This window comes from Hyaena hyaena, unplaced genomic scaffold (assembly GCF_003009895.1).
Source record: "Hyaena hyaena isolate Hyena2069 unplaced genomic scaffold, ASM300989v1 scaffold_777, whole genome shotgun sequence".
In the NCBI taxonomy this organism is placed as follows: domain Eukaryota; kingdom Metazoa; phylum Chordata; class Mammalia; order Carnivora; family Hyaenidae; genus Hyaena; species Hyaena hyaena.
Window position 1 is genome coordinate 423,582 of NW_024081407.1, and position 19,179 is coordinate 442,760.

The window sequence follows — 19,179 nt, forward strand, 5'->3', positions numbered from 1 at the left end:
ATAGGGGTGCCTGTGTCCCTTCGAATCAGTGTTTTTGTATTTTTTGGGTAAATACCAGTTGTACGATTACTAGATTTAGGGTAGTTGTATTTTTAAATTTTGAGGAACCTCTGTACTGGTTTCCACAGTGGCTGTACCACATTGCATTCCCACCAACAGTGCAGGAGGCTTCCTTTTCCTCCACATCTTAAAAAAAAAATTTTTTTTAATGTTTATTTAGTTTTGAGGAAGAGAAAGACAGAGTGTGAGCAGGGGAGGGTTAGAGAGGGAGACACAGAATCTGAAGCAGGTTCCAGGCTCTGAGTTGTCAGCACAGAGCCCAGTGTGGTGCTTGAACTCACTTACCCTGAGATCATGACCTGAGCTGAAGTTGGATGCTTAACTGACTGAGCCACCCAGGTGCCCCATCTTTTTCTCTACATCTTTACCAACACTTGTTTGTTATATCTTTTTATAAAGATATACTTATTTTTGAGAGCGAGCGAGCGAGCGAGCAAGGAAAAGGTCAGAGAGAGAGAGAGGTACAGATCTGAAGCAGGCTCCATATTGACAGTGGCAAGCCTGATGCTGGGCCCAAACCCACAAACTGTGAGATCATGACCTGAGCCGAAGTCAGATGCTCAACTGACTGAGCCACCAGGTGTCCCTGTTATATGTTTTACTTTAGCCATTCTGACAGGTGTGAGATAATATCTCACTGTAGTTTTGATTTGTATTTCCCTGATGATAAATGATGTTGAGCATCTTTTCATGTGTCTGTTGGATATATGGATGTCTTCTTTGGAAAAATGTCTGTTCATGCCTTCAGCCCATTTTTTAATTGGATTATTTGTATTTTGGGTATTGAGTTGTATCCGTTCTTTATATGTTTTGGATACTAACCCTTTATCTCATATATTATTTGCAAATATCTTCTCCTATTCAGTAGATTGCCTTTTACTTATATTGAATTTTTCCTTTGCTCTACAGAAGCTTTTTATTTTGATGTAGTCCTGATAGTTTATTTTTGCTTTCATTTTTCTTACCTCAGGAGACATATCTAGAAAAATGTTGCTAGGGCTGATGTCAGAGAAATTACTGCCTGTGTTCTCTTCTAGGAATTTTATGCTTTCCTGCCTCACATTTAGGTCTTTAATCCATTTTGAGTTTGTTTTTGTGTATGGTTTAAGAAAGTGATCCAGTTTCATTCTTTTGCATGTAGTGGACCAGTTTTCCCAACACCATTTGTTGTGTCTTTGGGGTGCCTGGGTGGCTTAGTTGGTTAAGCACCCAACTTCGGCTCAGGTCATGATCTCACAACTTGTGAGTTCGAGCCCTGCATCAGGCTCTGTGCTGACAGCTCAGAGCCTTGAGCCTGCTTCGGATTCTGTGTCTCCCTCTCTCTGCCCATCAACCACTTGTGCTTAGTCGCTCTCTCTCAATCTCTCTCTCTCTCTCTCTGTCTCTCAAAAATAAACATTAAAAAATTTTTTTAAAAAGATACTTTTTCCCATTATATATTCTTTACTGCTTTGTTGAAGACTAATTGGCCGTATAATTGTAGCTTTATTTCTGTGTTTCCTATTCTGTTGATCTATGTGTGTGTTTTTGTGCCAGCACCACAGTGTTCTGATGGCTGCAGCTTTGCAAAATAACTTGAAGTCCAGAATTGTGATGCCCCCAGTTTTGTTTTTTCTTTCTCAAGATTGTTTTGGCTATTCATGGTCTTTGGTGGTTCCATATAAATTGTAGGATTTTTTGTTATAGTTCCGTGAAAAAGGCTACAATATAAGAAATCTTAATGCAAGTTGAGAAACAAAACTCCATGAGAATTATTGGGTCTTTCCTATTTTCTCTCCCAGTATTCAGTCAGGTTTTTGCCTTGCCGTGGTTTGAAGCCAACCAAGAGACCAATACAGGTTTTAGACCGTACTTCTGTGAGGATCAGTTTGTTCTAAATCTTGCTCAAAAATTTAGATACGATAAGGGAGGTTGTGGCAGTCCAGACCTCTGAGCCATGCTTTGCCTTCCCCAAGTCTGAGAGCATAGCTCTTATCCATCAGTGATCTTGGAGCAATGGATAATGCTGACTTAAATTGCTCTCCAAGGATTCCTATTTTGAAAATTATTTCAGGGCCCAAAGTCGCCTAGCCTTGAGTCATCTGGAGAGGTCAGAGTCAGAATGGCCTCTGGCTCCGTGCACTTATGTTTATTTCACAAGGTATTCATTTTGATAAACTCAGGTCGACAGTCATTGTAGTTATATGTAAGCAGCATGGCCCTGACTTCTCTGCTAACAGCTGTTAGGAGTCTCTTCTAACTATTCTTAACCAGCCAGAGAGTTCAGAGGGTGTTACAAACAGGAATGAAGCATCCTGAAAGACTCATGAGTAAAGACTGCAAGGAACAATTTCTGTGGCACGAGAGGGAAGCCAAGTGTGGGAAAGTGTCTTGCTGAGAGCTTCATAGGAGTAATCAACTTGTTGAGCCAGACTCTGAATTCATTCTGCTGACCCTGGTCACCCGCGCAGGCCCACAACGTGGTCTCCTGTGTTCTTGGAGCAGTCAGGTTAACAGTGCGGAAATCATGGCAGCAGGGGAAACTGGCTCTCTCACTGGGAAACATTAAGGGTATAGAAGCAGAGAAAAGGTGGCAACAATTATGAGAATGGCATTTCCTTAGCTTCCTTTCAAACATGGTTACAGCTACCCTTACGTTATCTCACTAAGTTAACGTGGAGAGTCTTGAAAACATACTTGTTGTGGCTTTTCATTGGAATCTTAAAGAAAAACATTTGCTGACCTCAATAGAGTAAGCAATTAAATGGGAAAAGAGCTGACTGTAAGTTTCCGCAGATTTTGTTTTGAAAAACAGAGGATGCCTGGCCCCTGTGATTTTTAACATACCACAACTTAACTTCTCTCCCTCCTCATTTATAAAGCTCAGTGATTACAAGGTCGACCGGGCAACTGTTTTTGTAAAGTCTGAATTGTGCTTAGTTGCAGAAAGCTCCGCACTAGAGGACCCCTACCTCTTCTAGTTGCTGGAAGCATGTCATTGGAAAAAGCAGGCCATGCTCTGCCTATTTAAAGCAGTGTCATCCTTTGTGGGGCAGTGAGTCAACACCAGCTAAAACAACATGAGTCACTGCTTAGCAGAAGCCTGAGTGAAGCTGATTTCTATTATACCAATCTTAAACAAACATGGTACTTATCCAGACTCTAAAGTAGTTCTTATTATGGTAATTAAAAAAAATTAGCACCAATTTTCTTTAGAGCCTATAGAAGGACTCTATGTGTCTTAAGAAGGAACTCTCTTTAGTAAACCAGATTTTAATGTGGTTTGTTCTCTCTTCTGTTTCTTCCACTCTCCATCTCCAACCTGTTCATACCCAATTCAGGTCATTCTTATTCTTTTAGGCTGGATTCAGAGGTATTGAATTCAAAACCATAAAATCACAACTGTAATCTTACAACTGTTGGCTTGCAATCTTCTTATTTCTCGGGAGTGTAAAAGATTGTTCTAAGGAGGACCAACACTAGGGGTAGAGAAATAATTTAGAAGGATAATGCCTTTGTTCAAGTAAAGATGATAAGGGGTTGTGGGAGCACAGAGGAAAGGGAGTAGTGGATTCTGGAGGAGAAACAAGCGATGTAGTTGGTATAATTCGATGATTAGATGCATACTGGGGGCCAGGAGAAAATTACTTGGGTTTCTGTTTTGAAGTGTTATTAACTGAAATTGAGAATTCCGGTGGACGAGCAGATTGTAGATGGGGAGATGAGTCTAGCAGGTGAATATTGAAAATTATACTGAGTGTCTATGTCCAGCTGGTAGTTGGCTCTACCTGCTGGCAGCTTGGGAGGGAGATCAAGGCTGAAGATTCTAAGCTCTTTATTCATGAGAGATGTCTGCATTCAGGAGAGAATTAAAACCAGTACTGCGTGCAATGTGGCAGGGAGAATAGAGTGTAGAGACGGCAGAGGAACAAAGGTAGAAACCTGGGGAGCGGTGCCAAATAGGGAAGGGCAGAGAGAGCATTGGGAGATCAAGAGACTAGGAGCATTCTGGACACCAAGGCGTTGGGTTTAGAATGAGCGGACAGCCTTATGAGGGGTAGCTAAATGACCAATAATGTTAAAACTGAAAATCCTCCCCCCGCCCCGCGGGTTTGTAGGGAGGATAGCAGTGAAGATCTTGGCTAGAGTGGATTTAATAACGTTGTAGAGGTGGAAGCCAGTTTGCTGCAGGTTGAAGGGTGAGGTGAGGAAACAGAGCAAGTAGAACCTATTATAAAAACTTAGCTTATGGGAAGGTACAGAGAGAGAAAAGGCATACTAAAGGAGGGAGCTTTTAAAACTTACCCCAAAAGGCTGAAAATTCCATCAAAGTCAAGAAAGAAACCTAGATTTCTAAAATGCAAGACTCAAACACATTTGGTCCTATTTAAAATTTTTTGACCATAACTTTTTTGCATATAGGATAAAACTTTAACCCCAGCCCCACAGTAGTAGAGAAGCCCTGTTGAGACAAGAATATTCTCTGTTTCCTTCGTTGCAGAGTTTTTAACTACCTTCCCCTCCCCCATCCTAGGGCCTGGTGCTCCATAGAGTCTTAACAAATGGTTGCTGATGGAAGGTAGTGGAGGCTGAAATGTGGACATGAGATCTGTCCTGTGGTCAGGGAGCTACCAGGGAAATCTTCTAAAATCTGAGCATCACTTCTTTTGTGACATCTTCTTCCCTGCCTGCCTCCCCCTCAAATCAAGTTGGGCATATCTATTGCTGTGCCTTCTCTATCTACCTCACTCATTCTTCTGGCATTGCACTTCCCCCACTAGCTAGTAGCAGCGCTTCTGTAGCTGACTTCTCTAAAGGCCGGGAGTTTACTGATGCCCAGGGCCATGTGTTCCTCTTCTCAGTATCCCTGGCCTAATACAGTGCTAGGTACTATATATATGAACAATTCATTCATAATAATTAATAATCTCTCAAATATATGATGATATTTTCAGAATTTGCTACGATTTTTGACCCTAAAAGCATTAGAAATCTTGGATTGGTAATCTTTTAGGGAATATACTGTTTTGATTTTACATGCTACCTGCTTTCTCGGGATCCACTGAATTAGCCTTTACTCATAGTTTAACATAAACTCATGGCAATATGGTATGAAGTGAAGAATAATTAATAAAAATCAAAAACTGGTGACAGTTGTAAAAGAGTATGCCTAGATACATTAAAGTCAGAAACGGGTCATGAAGAGAAGCTAAAGAAACCCTCCCATTTTAAACGTTAAATTTTGCTTAAGGGTTATTTTACTCATTAAAACAGGAACTTAAACTCCAATTTTCACAATAAAGGTAAAGTTGAACAAGCATCTTTTAAGCCTCTGTATACCATATGTTGGGTTCTGGGACTACAAAAATGGTTAATAGTCCATCCATCAGTGAGAATAGACAGACTTCCTCACAGGTTATTTCAGCTGCCTCTGAAGTGCAGCTCACTGAGGACAGACAGGCCGCCTCTCCTTCTGTGCCCCTAGCCCAGTGGCCCAGTGTGGACACTTGGTATTTCATGGTGAAAAGAATGATGGAGGAACAATGAGTGGGGTTCTCTAAGAGAACAGAGGATGTGTAAGTAAAGTCTCCAAGAGTGAGCATACGCTTCCAGATATAAATTAAATAAGTCTTAGGGATAAAAAGTTCGGCATAGGGAATATAGTCAATAATATGATTAATAATGTCATATAGCGCCAGATGGCAACTACGCTTACGGCAGTGTATTTCATGGTGTATCGATTGTCGAAGCACTATGTTGTACACCTGAAACTAATTCAACACTGGCTGTCAACTAAACTTTCATTGAAAAAAAAAAAAAAAGGATAAGCACAGATCAGTGAGGAATGCGAGCAGGAAGTGTCTTTGGCTAAAGAGCCTGTGGGAGGAAAAAGCATAACAGCCACTTCCTGGTATCACTCAGGCTGGGTGAGGGGAGTCTGAGTCCATGCGCACTCTGGGTGAAATGATTATGGTCAGATTGAACACAGTTCACGCCCGTTTCTTTATTTGGATAATGGAAGGGTTCCATTGATCTAGGGATTCTTTGAACACTTAATTCTGTTTTCCTCTCTTAATAAGTTAGAAATGAAGGTAATTAGATACTCCTAGATGTTTAACCAAAACATGGCTTTAGATCTGTGCTAATTGCATAATAACACCTTTCCACTTCTTAATTTTGCTTATTTAGTTGATCTCTCAGGTACTTAAGCTGTCTGTGCAGTAAGCCCAAGTTGTGGCCAGTGTTAGTGGCTTCAGTTACTCAGAGTTTGGTTTATTTCAACCAGCCTACCCAAATCGGTATTGGTATATCAGTAACTGTTTGTCTTTCAGCCTTTCTTTGAAAAGGAGAGCCTGTCCAGTAAGCAGAACTGATTTTTCTGATGATCATAAATTGGTAGCCCAATTAATAGGAATGTTGGATACCATTTAAGGCTGCCACAGCACTTTATTTTTATTTTTTGTTCAAGTTTAAAGAGACCATTCACTGATATTTTACCTTTTTATCAATATGTATACTAGATTTAATATTTCTATTTATATTGGTACATTAGAATAAATTTAATGCAATTTGAATAAAGCAGAGACTTCCAAGATGTCTGAACATGTTGTTGAATATTTTCTCTGTGTGTTTGCGTGTGTGTGTGTGTGTGTGTGTGTGTGTATGTTTAAGTAGGCTTCACACCCAGCATGGAGCCCACTGTGGGGCTTGAACTCATTACTGGAGAGAATACAGGATTTGCTTCATTGAAGAAATGGTGTTTGAGTTAGACATGTGGATATATACTATGTGATGTGCATATATTGGCGTACGGATAGGGATGTGGTCAAAGAGAGGGTGTAGGAAGGGTCCAGTAATTCAGCTTGAAGGTATCCAGGATTGGTGAGGGAAGTAGTTCTGTACACATATTTGCAGGATTTTATTTGTGAAACGGGGTTGGCTTAACTAATGAGTTATTAAAGAGATACCAATTATTTTAGCCAAAGCAATGAAAATAATAAAAAATACCTCACTTTGGGAGGCTGTCTTCAACTCTTTATAGATCCCATATAATTTACTGAAAAATTAATTTTGAAATAATCAGATTTAAACAAAAACTTCTTTTAGAACTCTCAGAATTTATGTACCCTCCCAGTCAAATACCGGATAGAAACTCGTTACACACTGGAGGTAGCTGGCTTAATAATAATCATAAACATATGCCAGAATCCTAGGGGTTCAAAGTCCCAGTCTTCAGACTTCACATTTGGTAGAGCCATAGACAGCTCTTATCCCCAGTTAGCTTCCTTGTGGTTGGATGACACAGCTGGGTATCGTGGGCGACAGAGTTTTAGCCGTGTGTGAACAAGAGGGATACGAGACATGCAGAGGGGGAAGACTTAAACTCAATGCTAGTGAAACCCCAACCCCCGCAGGCATTTCGGTAATTCCATGAAGACAAGAATGTTGCTAAGAACAGATTTTGGAGGTCATCTCAAACTTGGTCAGCTGCAGTTAAGCCCGTGGCTGCTGGGGTTATGGAATGCAACCCTATTTGTTTTGGGAAAGTGATAAAGAGATTCAGTTACAGGTTTTCTGCCTTCTTGGAATGATGCTACCCCTAGAATAGAATTCTCCACATACCCAAGCATGAGTAGACCTCAAGTTCAGCAGGTATTCAATTAAACGATCCATTTGCTGCAGCAGTACCTAATTTGGGAAACTGTTTTCCATTCAGGATATCTTTTTTTTCCCCCTGCTTTAGGATGAATTTACTTAAAGCCAAATTATGAATACTTTTGTCAAAATTATTTGATAAACTATTGAAGTGAGATAACTTGTCACAAACTAAACATGTATAACAGATACTGCCTTTCAATTTGGAATTGTCTTCATTACTCAAAGATATTTACATGAATTAAAAAGTAATGCATTTTATGTTTTCTTGTCACTTCTGGCTTGGGGACTTGAGTTGTATTTTTAAAAAAGAACTATTTTTTATCATGTAGTCCTTAGCTTTTTCAAATCATCTAACTCTTTGAGAATCTAATAAAGGGGTTATGCCCCTGTGAAACGTACACATGTAGGTAATCCATGAATCACAGGTTAAGAAGATGCTGGTCAAATTAGTATTTAAAATCTGCCCTCCCCTGCACCCCCCATCCTGAGGATCTTTACATTTATAGCTCTTATGATCATTTTATAGATCCTGAGAGGGTTGTTTCCCTAGTACCTAGAGATTAGCTTTGAACAACTGGAAGAGAAATTCAATATAAAAATAGCGCATGGCTAACCTGAGGGCCAGCTAGAATGCCTGCAGTGTGGGGGCTGCCGTTCAAGTCTGTCTCCCTATAATCAGGGCACTTCTGGATGGCATTGCCATGGTGGGCAGTGTCTGTGGCGTGGGCATTTTGGGCTAATGTGGGAGGCTGCCTGGGCAGAGGCTCAGAGTACCTAGGCTTACAATTTAATACCTGTACGAATAGGATAGGTCTGTTCTCAGAAGTGAAAAATGTTGGCATCAACGTTTAATGAGATCATGGCACAAGAAGGTGCTGAGTTTTAGCCACTTCTTAAGGAAGGTGTAGAGGAAGTGGAAGCCTCTCAGTATTTCACATATGACTAGTGGAAGTTATGCAAATTGTTGTTAGGATGACAAAAGAAATAATCCTTTTGACCCTCACACCCACAGTCCAAGGCCCTTTTCCTTATTGGGAGTCTGCTGTGTTTCTGGTGTTTCTAGTGCTTTCTTCAGATCCCCATGCAGGTGTGTGCTCTGCACATGTGACCACCAATCCCTACTCTTGTGTGCCAAGACAGAGAGAAATGTTTGTTTATGCAAATGGAGCATTTCTGAGATTAGGGATAAAGCTTTTAGTACATCTTTAGCCGATATAATCATAACAACATGAGGCAAAAATGTTTGAGCTAAAAGTCAATCAGAGCAAACAACTGATCTGATCTGTTTGCACATTATCTACCAGTAGCCGCACTGCACTCACACTAGAGACTGAAGAAAGGTTAGCTGAAGTCTGAGTAGTAAATCAGTAGTGTGTCTTTCTAGGAAAATTAGAGACATAAAAGCCAAATAAAATACCACCCTCTCCTATAAACATTCCTTGGTAGCATTATCTGACAGATTTCTGGACTGGACAGATATTCCTTCTTACTCAGGATTTTCTGTTCTTCCTTGATTCCAGACATCCTGTTCATCAAGTAGTTTACAGGACATTTGAGGTCCCAAGGGTCCTTAGAAAACACCTAGCCTTACTTTTCCAGTGAGGAAACTAAGATGGTAAGTAACTCAAGCCTCCAATATTCCAATATTGCTGTACCGTTATTTTATGGGGAGGACTCATTACATTGTCTCATATTGTCATCTTGTCATTCCTTCCCATATAACATGCGGCATCGTAACATAATATTTCTCTCTTCACAGACTGTCAGATGGTGTGTGTGAAACCAAATGTGGGTTTTTGTGGGAGTGTTGGGCATTTATAGATGTAAAAGTGCACTCCTTCTCAGACGTTGGGATAGAGGATGTGGTTTGATTAGGGGGCGGGGATCAGCCTGCCCTTTGTAAACGGGTATTTTCATGCTGGAAGATATCGTTACTTTGTATTGATAGGTTATTCTTAAGTAGCAATTGAAGTATATACAGATGGCTTCAAAGATATACCCTCAGTGCACATTTAAAGTTCAGTGAGGACCTCAGGGAGAAAAAAGTGATATCTGCAAAATGTCATTTATTTTTTAAAATAATTCTTGTTTCACGGTTTTATTGAGAGACCATCGATATACAGTGCTGAGTAAGTTGAAGGAGTACTACATGATGATTTGACTTCCCTATATTGTGAAATAATTGTCACAACAAGTTTAGTTAACATCCATCATCTTGTTTGGCTAAAATATAAAACAACAAGCATGTTTTTTTCAAAAATACCTTTAAAGATAAACTTGAGCCTAGTTTTCTTTTCTGGATTCCTTTCTTCTGTCTACTGGACTTTTCTGTTTAGGAAGGCAACTTAAACTCATTGTGCCCTTGAAGGTGCCCTGCAGTCTCTCATCTCTGGGTCTGTATACAGAATAATAAATGCTAACATTTATTTAGTGCTTCCTGTAAAGCTGGCACTGGTCCAAGTGCTTTATGTGAATAAAGCCCCAAGAGTTTTACTCCCAGGAGGTAGGTACTATTTTGCTTCTCATTTTACAGATTGGGAAATGACACAGAGGGTGGGGCATTTGCCCAAGTGAAGTAGAGTGGCCTCACTCCAAAACCTCTGCTGCTGGTGTTTTGAAAATTGTGGTGGGGCGCCTCGGTGGCGCAGTCAGTTAAGTGACTGCCTCTTCATTTTGGCTCAGGTCGTGATCTTGAGTTGGCGTGTTAGAGCCCCACACTGGGCTCTGTGCTAATGGTGCGGAGCCCGCTTGGGCTTCTGTCTCTCCTGCTCTCTCCCCCTCCCCTGTTTGTGCACAAGCGCACACACTCTCTCTCTAAAACAGAACATTAAAAAAAAAAAACCCAAAAAACAAAAACACAAAGAAAATTGTGGTAATATTTACATACAAGAGCCTGTGCTTCTTAACTACGACCCTCTGCCCCCTTTCTGCTCGTGCTGCTTCCCTTGCCTGAAGCGCCTCTTCCCCACTCTTCTGCACCAGGTTAAGGCCTGTCATGTTTGGTCTTGGGTCACAAATTACATCGTATAGAAATCCTGCCCCACTACCTTTTCCTTTTTGCTTCCATCCGGCACCAGTTCGTTTCCTTTGTGCTGCTCCCAGTGAGCCTAGAGCCTACTGCAACCCTCGCTTTATTATTCCAAAAATAATGATGGTTTTGCCTCTGTAGCTGCACCCCGTCCCCTAAGCACTGGAACCGTTATCCTTACGATCCCAGTACCCAACAGCACGTCCTGTCAATGCTTATGGGATGGAGGGAAGGGGGCGGTGTGCGGAGCTTCTTCCCCAGAGCTGAAAAACAAAATAATTGACTCTGGTTAAAACTGATTACAGAAGACAGTTTCTTATAAAATAAGAAATAGAAAATGAAACCCTGAAGAGAGACAGGGAAATTATCATCAAGGTCAGGTTCCACATGGTTAGTTGCTTATATTTTCACTTAGTCAGATTTTAGCTCATTAAAAAGAAAAATTAAACGAAAAACCCAAAACACACAAAAATGAAAACACTACAATCCCAGGCTGTAAATTGTGAATGAGAAGGGAAATGTGTTTGTTTTTCACACTGTAAAAGTAAAATTTCCATGACCTCATTGTATAGCAGTCCCTCTTCTTGGAGATGATATGTCTCTATTAAAATGCAGCATCTAATTTAGGGCTCAGTAGCTTGGGATGATTCAGAAGATTAGACAAATGTATACTGCAGTGGGGTGTCTGCAGTACCCACTGGGTCTCTGTGGGGGTGGCACTGCCAGATCTATTAACAGCGGCAACATCATAGATTGATTACGAAATCCTAGAATGCTGTCTCTCTGTAATTGTACAAATCATGCTTTTTGCTGTTTCATTTTCTTTCCTGATTTTTGTTTGATTTTCTGTCTTTGAAATTCTCTAGGGTTATGAAGTTAATTGTCAATTGCTAAGATAAGAAGCCAATTTTCCTATTATAAAAAATAGCAAAGCTGCTTCCATTTTGAAGACATATCTCCAAAATGTAAAAAAAAATTCCAGGCATCTGGCAAATCCAACTTCATAAAATAGGAATTACTTAGAAAGGATGGAGGGCTACATTTGTAGAACAGACCAATTTGATTATATTTTAACTATTAAATAGATTAATTTCCAGGGTGGTCATTCTTTATTGTAAGCATTTAATTGACATTAAATCATATTAAGAATTTAATTTTAGCTCCCTGTACAAATTGGCCAGTGCCCATTTACCTTTGGTAGACTAATAAGATTTCTACTCTGCCATGTTTTTTATTAATGCCTATTACTGCTCTTTATAGGCATTAATAAATGGGAAAATATGAATGGGGCCACATGGAATTGTTTCCCCTACTTAGTACAGCGACTGCTGTTTCTGGAACTGTTTCAAAAGATTATGAATGCTATCATCAAGTATCGGGTCCTCAGTCCCAAATTCAAACCAGGCAGCTGAACAGACCTTCCTACCTATTCTGATTGTATCACTGGCATCACAAGTCAGTAGTGAACTGGTACTTAACATTCAGATTTCCTTCTGAGCTTTCTCTTGATCCTCTCTGTCTAGCTTGCTCTCTCACCGTCTTTTCTGTCCACATCTGAGACCATTTGTGTCTCCCATTGTCACAGACCTCAATGACAGAGGCTCCAGGCTCAGCAAAACCAGCTGCTAAATCCACTTCAGCCACTGCACAAAGAGGAGCATGTCTAAGCGGAAAGGACTGCTGTGAAGCGGGTTCTGGAAACTTCTCGTCTGGGGTGGTGTCAGTTATTAGCCTGGAATTGCTGTGTGGTGACACATAGGCTTTGCCTCCTCTCAGCTGAAGAGCACAGCCAGGTAACAATGAGGTCGCTTGTTCCTCTCAACACCTCTTTATCATCTCTGGTCACGGTTCAGGAATGCGGAGGTTAGGCTCCTAAGAAATGCAGTCAGTATCATCGCACCAAGTTCTGGGTTTATGTTTTTCCTCTTGATGTGCTCGTAATCATTCAACTTGCTTCTGTCTTTGACCCACTGACTGATGACTTTTTTTTTTTTCCTTTTGTTGCTATAAACACTGTACCTGGGAGTATTAGGTAAAAATAGAGCCCAGACCTTTCCTAATAAACCAGTAGCTTCTGTATCTTATAAAAATGTCACTTAGTTAAGTGGTTCTGAGTCTAGGCTATAATTTGAGAGGGGACAGAGAAATAAGGAACTGGTGCTCTCTGTGTGCCCAGTGGGAGAGAGTACGGGTGAACTTATTTTGTACTTTTTTTTTGTTTTTGAAGGAATGAGTCTTTGAAAGGGAGTATGGAATATTTCTGCTCATTTTCAGTACATTATTAGAATTGTGAAAGCTTAAAGTAAGAAAAAGAAACACACTACTTTGACATGAGAATCACTGTTCTTGTCTAATTAAAAATAAATTACTTCATATCAGCCTTTAAAAACTTTTTAAAGGTATTCCTATGTTATTTAACGCAAAGTGACAGTGAGAACAAGTATTATGTTTACAGTGAAGGAAAGTTGAGATAAACTCTGTATATCTTTTTTCCTGTCCCCTATCTGTATATGTGATTCAAGGGGCTAACACAATCTCGTGATTTACTCTGACAGAATTTCCCCTTGTTCTATAGTTGTGGACCATGGTTGGAAGAACATTATATGTAAAACCTCACAGAGTTTGATGTTTGACTGGTGATTGAGTCTTAAAAATCATTCTTAATAAAATAGATACTTTAAATTAAATGAAAAGGCAATATATGGAAGAATGGAATGAGTTGAGACATTTTATTTTTGTTATGTTTTGAGTTCTGATGGTCTTCTCAGAAGTGTGGCTACTGGATCTTTCTTACTCTGTGGTCCAGTTTCATCTGGAAACATTTCACTCAAGCATACTGATTTTTGTCTTAGTAGAGTCTGTCTTTGTCCATAAAAGATGAAGAGGTTGCTGAAATTCTTCCAGGAGCCTAGGTGTATAAAGATGGCAACAAAGAGCCATGCTCACTTTGCATGATTAAGATTTGGTCAATTTTGGGTCTAAGTTAGCAAGGTTGTGCTTATGTATCACATCAATGGCTCTAAAATATAAGCCACAATTGATTCTTTGTTTGCAATGATTTCATCTTTGTTCTTGATGTCTACTTATCTCAAATGAGACCATTTTCATGAAGGAACAAGGTAACAGATAATTAGGGAGAAATGGCTGTTTAAAACATTTTTATAGAATGAAATATATAATTTACCTTTGGCCCATGTGATTCTGAAACTGTAAGTACTTTTTTATTTTTTTACACCTTTAATGAACTCCACTTCTTTCTATTAAATGTGTTCTTCAGACCTTACTGCAGTTTCTTCCGGAAAGGTAGAAACAGCTTTTATAGAACACCCTTTAATCATATGTCATTATCTTAGGGAGATTAAACCTGTCTTTGGATAACTGAGACCATTTAGTGGAGCTAAATCATGTTAAAAGCTACATTATAGGGAAATTAAAGATGAACACAGTTATGTGTTGGGTATCATAATCAAGGTAAGCTTAAAAACTGAGATCTGAAGAATCTTTGCTGGCTAAGAAAGAGAGAACATTGTCAGAACTTTCAAACCACTAAGCAGGATACAGTGGATAGTTGTCTTCCACATACTAATTCACGCTGGCGTGAACAACTTTCCAGAACTAGTGATTGGCTATATCCTCCACCATCTGTAACTGTGTGGACTGAGACAACAGTAAAGTAATGGAATCCAGTCTCTTAGAGCAAGGGCAGGAATTTCCTCCCTTCCTGCTGCAGGTCCGTTTCCTAAGGATCTTCATAAGCCATAGGGTAAGTGAAGCCCAGAGGCTGGGAAGTTTTATTTGCCAGCTGAGTTTCTCAAGAAGATTATACCTCTGGGTGGACAGATGGACCTGACCCAAGGGGAAGGAGGTCAGGGAGTTTGCATAAGGGGACCAAAAAGTAAGTAGTTTTTTTCAGAAAAACAGTAAAGCAACATGGAGAAAGCCTAGGCCTACTACGGCAACCACTGAGTCAGAGGCATTATGGGAAGCATAATGTGAACGTGAGATTGAATAATGTTTTAAAAAAGTGACCATGGAGTCCTTAGGATAGACATGTCATTAGGGTGGTTATCATAGACTAGAAGGTACTGGAAGAGAGTCAGTCATTTGGCAGAAAGACTAGAGGGAAGTGAAGTGTTTGAAGGAAGAGGCAGAGAAATGGGAAGAGGTAGCACTGAGCTCACAGTGGTAAAACCAACTGATTTTAGGATAAGACAATGAAAGAATCATAGTTATTGAAACCAAATGTAGCACTTGTCAGTTTTATGCAGATACTGCATCAAAGATGAATAAAAGACACTTTCTTTTTTTCTTTTTTTAATTAAAAAATGTTTTTAACATTTACTTATTTTTGAGAGACAGAGAGCACGAGCCGGGTAGGGGCAAAGAGAGAGGGAGACACAGAATCTGAAGCAGGCTCCAGGCTCTGAGCTGACAGCACAGAGCCCAACGCAGGGCTTGAACCCATAAACTGTGAGATCATGACCTGAGTTGAAGTTGAATGCTTAACCAACCAAGGCACCTTAGACACTTTAAACTTCATGTGGGGATGTATCAGATCCTGTAATGTATTAAGAAAAGGTCGATAGAACACTCACTTTTATGAGCATATATGAATATAAACTAGCATTTACAGAGGTAACTTCGTGTAGCTTTAGGTTGGTAGAAAGTTTTTCATTATATATATATTGAGATGGGGAGGAAGGTGTTTGTTTTGTATTAGTTTTGCCTTTTAGAAGTTTTAGTGATCATCAGTAGTCCTAATGAATTTTATAGGTAGAAATGATAACACTAAGATTCTTGTTGAATGGAAAGCTTGGGGCTGGGATCATACAACAAGAAAAAGATATACATGAAAACAGAATAAATGCTGGGCAGCCACTGTTGTTGTTGGGATAGACCAGTGACTTCTGAAGTTGCTATAAAGAAAGACATGAAAAATTATGTAATAAAGAGACTGGATATGAATTTTATGCAGTGTGACTTGTGCCATTTACATTGGTTGTGCGTGAGTAGAATGACTATATATTTTACTGTCCACATGGGATGGTTTGAAAGCAAAAGCAGGTGCTGTACAATCACGCCTGGCCAACAGGTATAAACTGGGATCTTTCTGAGCAAACCAGTACAGATGGTCACCCTAAGCTGGAATCCAAGTAATATAAAATGTATCCCATGTTTTCTAAAATGAATATCATTCCTGGACAGCATTTGAGCAGTTTCTTTGTATTACCAATATACACCAGAAATATCAATTAAATTAGTATGTGTATTACGGTTCATATAATGGTCACAAAAGAATTGGGGCATTTTGGCGATAAGTCACTGCTAATTTAATTTTCAGCCTCACCGATAGTGAAATGATCAACTCTGTTAGGTTTGAAAAAAGCAAATCTGGTGAAGGGGAGACTGTTGGAGCCAGACTGCATGGGTGGGGACCCTGGCTTTTCTTCTGACTGTGGGACCTTGACAAGTCCTCACTGAGGAGAGTCGTAGCATCTATTTCACAGACCTCTCGTGAGGATTAAAAATATCAATGTAAGTGAAGACCTTAGAACACTGGCTGCCACATAGTAAGATCTATGTAAGAATCAACAACTCCTCCCCTCACGAAACACTATTCATATTTTGCACAGTCCTTTGAATCATCACATCCTGCCCACCTTCTCTCTCCCCCTCCCTGCTCTACCTTTTTATTTTTAAAGAATCAAAAAGTGTTTATTTGCAAGTGAAGGATTGAAATCAGTCTTATACAACCACACTTGAAATGCATTAGTTAATATGACAGTATATCTTTTTCCTTCTAGGCTACCTTCTTAGAAAAATCTAAATGTAATAAATGAAAGAAATAACCATTTTTTTTTTACTGGTCATTCAGGATTCACAGTAATCTGACCAAGGCTACATTTGTGGTTAACATGGAACCATCCCACTGAACTAGACACGAGATTTCTAAGGAGGTCAGCTTTCTCAAATCAAAGGAACAGATATCTGAGCAACCATTATGATTGTCAAAATAATTTGATGAAAAATGTTCTGGAATTAGATTATAGTTACGGTTTTACAGCTTGTTAAATTTACTAAAAATATTGAATTGTGCATTTAAAATGGGTGAATTTTATGATGTACAAATTATGCTATGATAAGGTTAACTTCACAAATAAAAATGTAAATGCAAATATGTAAATATATAAATAAAATACCTTCTGAGGACACAGGCCCAATGCCTGTATTCCATATAGTATCACAGCCACAGGGTAATAGCCTTACCCTCCTCATCTTATATGGAACATTTTGGCCTTGACTGTGTGACACTGAAGTTTGCTTGTGGCTGTTGAAATTATTCCTTTTGTTTAAAGAGATTCTACTGAAAAGAACTTTTCATCTATTTTTTTCTTTCTCTGGTTTATTATTCTAGCACAGTGGAAATATCCCACTGTAGCTTTAACTTTTATTTCCTCCTTTTTTCCAAAATTGAAAACTAATAACAAATAGTATGTGTTGGTTTTCAGGTGTACAACCTGGTGATTCAATATTTGTATACATAAGAAATGTTCTCCATGATAATTCTAATTATCATCTGTCACCATACAGTTTTTACAGTATTACTGACTATATTCCCTATGCTGTACATTACATGCCTGTGTCTTATTTATTTTATAATTGGAAGAATGTACTTCTTAATCCCCTTTACCAACTTCATCCATCCCCCCACCCCCCCATTCCTTTCCCTTCTGGCAGTCACTAGGTTGTTCTCTGTATCTATGAGTCTGTTTCTGTTTTGTTTTTGCTTTTGTTTGTTTTATTGTTTCATTTTTTAGATTCCACATATAAGTGAAATCAAATGGTATTTGTTTTTCTCTGACTTTTTTCATTTAGCATCATCTCCTCTAAGTCCATCCATGTTGTCACAGATGTGTTGAAAACCTGAGTAATGAAAATAACTCTTACAGAAATATCTAACATTAAAATATACTTTCTGACCCTTTACAGAGAATATTCCCTGTTTAATAGTTATCAGAAATGGAAAATAGCAGTAGTTTCTGGGTACTTGGAAACTGATTAGTGGAATGAGCCATTTTGTAACATGGTGAAGTTTGGAAAACAGGAGGAAGCCCTGTTATGCATTCTGTGGAGATACATGGAGAAGACGGGGGGGGGGGGGGAACCAGAGCAGGATTGAAAGACAGAAAGGGAAACAGATGGAGTAGAACCTAAAGAAGTCAAGTGTGTCTAGAGAGATGGATCGGAGGCAGACATAATGAGAGCAGAAACTTGGCCCACATTGCATATTGGAAGGAGTGTATTTTAGTTAGGAATTATAGGGACATATTGATGAATACAGAGCTTGGATTTACAGCTATCTTGATGTTACCCAGGGAAGGAAAATTCATGCAGATTTAGTAAAGGATCATTTAAGTAGTGTTTGGTGTTCTACCTATTTGTCCCATTGAATTAAAAATTAAGCACTGACGAGGGGCACCTGGGTGGTTCAGTCAGTTGTGTATTCGACTTCGGTTCAGGTCATGATCTCATGGTTCGTGAATTCGAGCCCCGTGTCGGGCTTTGTGCTGACAGCTCAGAGCCTGGAGCCTGCTTCAGATTCTGTGTCTCCCTCTTTCTCTGCCCCTCCCCTGGTTGTACTCTGTCTCTCTCTGTCTCAAAAATAAATAAATGTTGAAAAGTTTTTGAAAAGTTAAGTAATGACAAGAGTATATATAATTTTCCAACGTTTTGTGATCTCCCTCTTGTATTATGCCTTTCTATCCTTGTAAAGTTAATAGGACCTGTGACTTCAGAGACACAGGACAGACTAAATTGCCAGTGTTCTTAGTAATTTTAGTAAGTTTGTTAAAAACTGGTGTTTAGGGTCTTTCCAGAGTTCAGTAGAAAAGAACCATTGAACACAGAGTTGTTCACCCCATGCAAGCAGGACTAGATATCAAGCTCTTACACTGCACTGCCCCAGAAGAAAATGAATGAGCTCGGCCCCTTGGATGTCCTGTCACATCAGGAGGCTTCGAGGATGGTTTCCCCTGGAGGAGGACTCGGCAGTTCAATTCCTGAGCTAGAGGTTTTTGACTTTGAGTGCCATTTTCCCAAGTACTATTGAGTCCTTTCTTTGTGCTGTGTTCCAATAGCTGCTTCCCACTTTTTGAAGAGAAGGAGTTGGGAAAAAGCTGAAGCTTGAGGAATTCTTTTCACATATGTCTTGCATTGTAGGTTTGCTAGGAATACTGTTTAGAAGATTCGAAGTAAGAAATTCCCGTGGCAAACTTACTGTAATTGTATCAGATGAGAAATGGGAATGTGGTGGAATGGGTAAGATCCATGCATCATAAGTAAGATTGCTCTGTTCTTTTTTGGTATAGGGCATCGAGCTGGCTCTAGAGTCTGTTGCTTGCTTGCCTTTTAATATTATACCAGAAAGCAAGAAGGGAAAGAAGGGGAAATAT

General features: G+C 39.5%; 1 protein-coding gene across 4 annotated transcripts in view; it reads left to right on the top strand.

Annotated features, from left to right (window-relative positions):
* Nucleotides 1-19,179, top strand: part of ARHGAP28 (Rho GTPase activating protein 28) — a 223,163-nt gene that overhangs the window by 44,164 nt on the left and 159,820 nt on the right. The window contains exon 1 of one of the 4 annotated variants that reach the window (XM_039218729.1): nucleotides 9,259-9,313. The exons of the other annotated variants lie outside the window; for them this stretch is intronic. The gene's annotated coding sequence lies outside the window, so the exon portion shown is untranslated. Of the gene's footprint in view, nucleotides 1-9,258; nucleotides 9,314-19,179 lie in introns of those variants that run through there. 4 annotated transcript variants of the gene reach the window in all.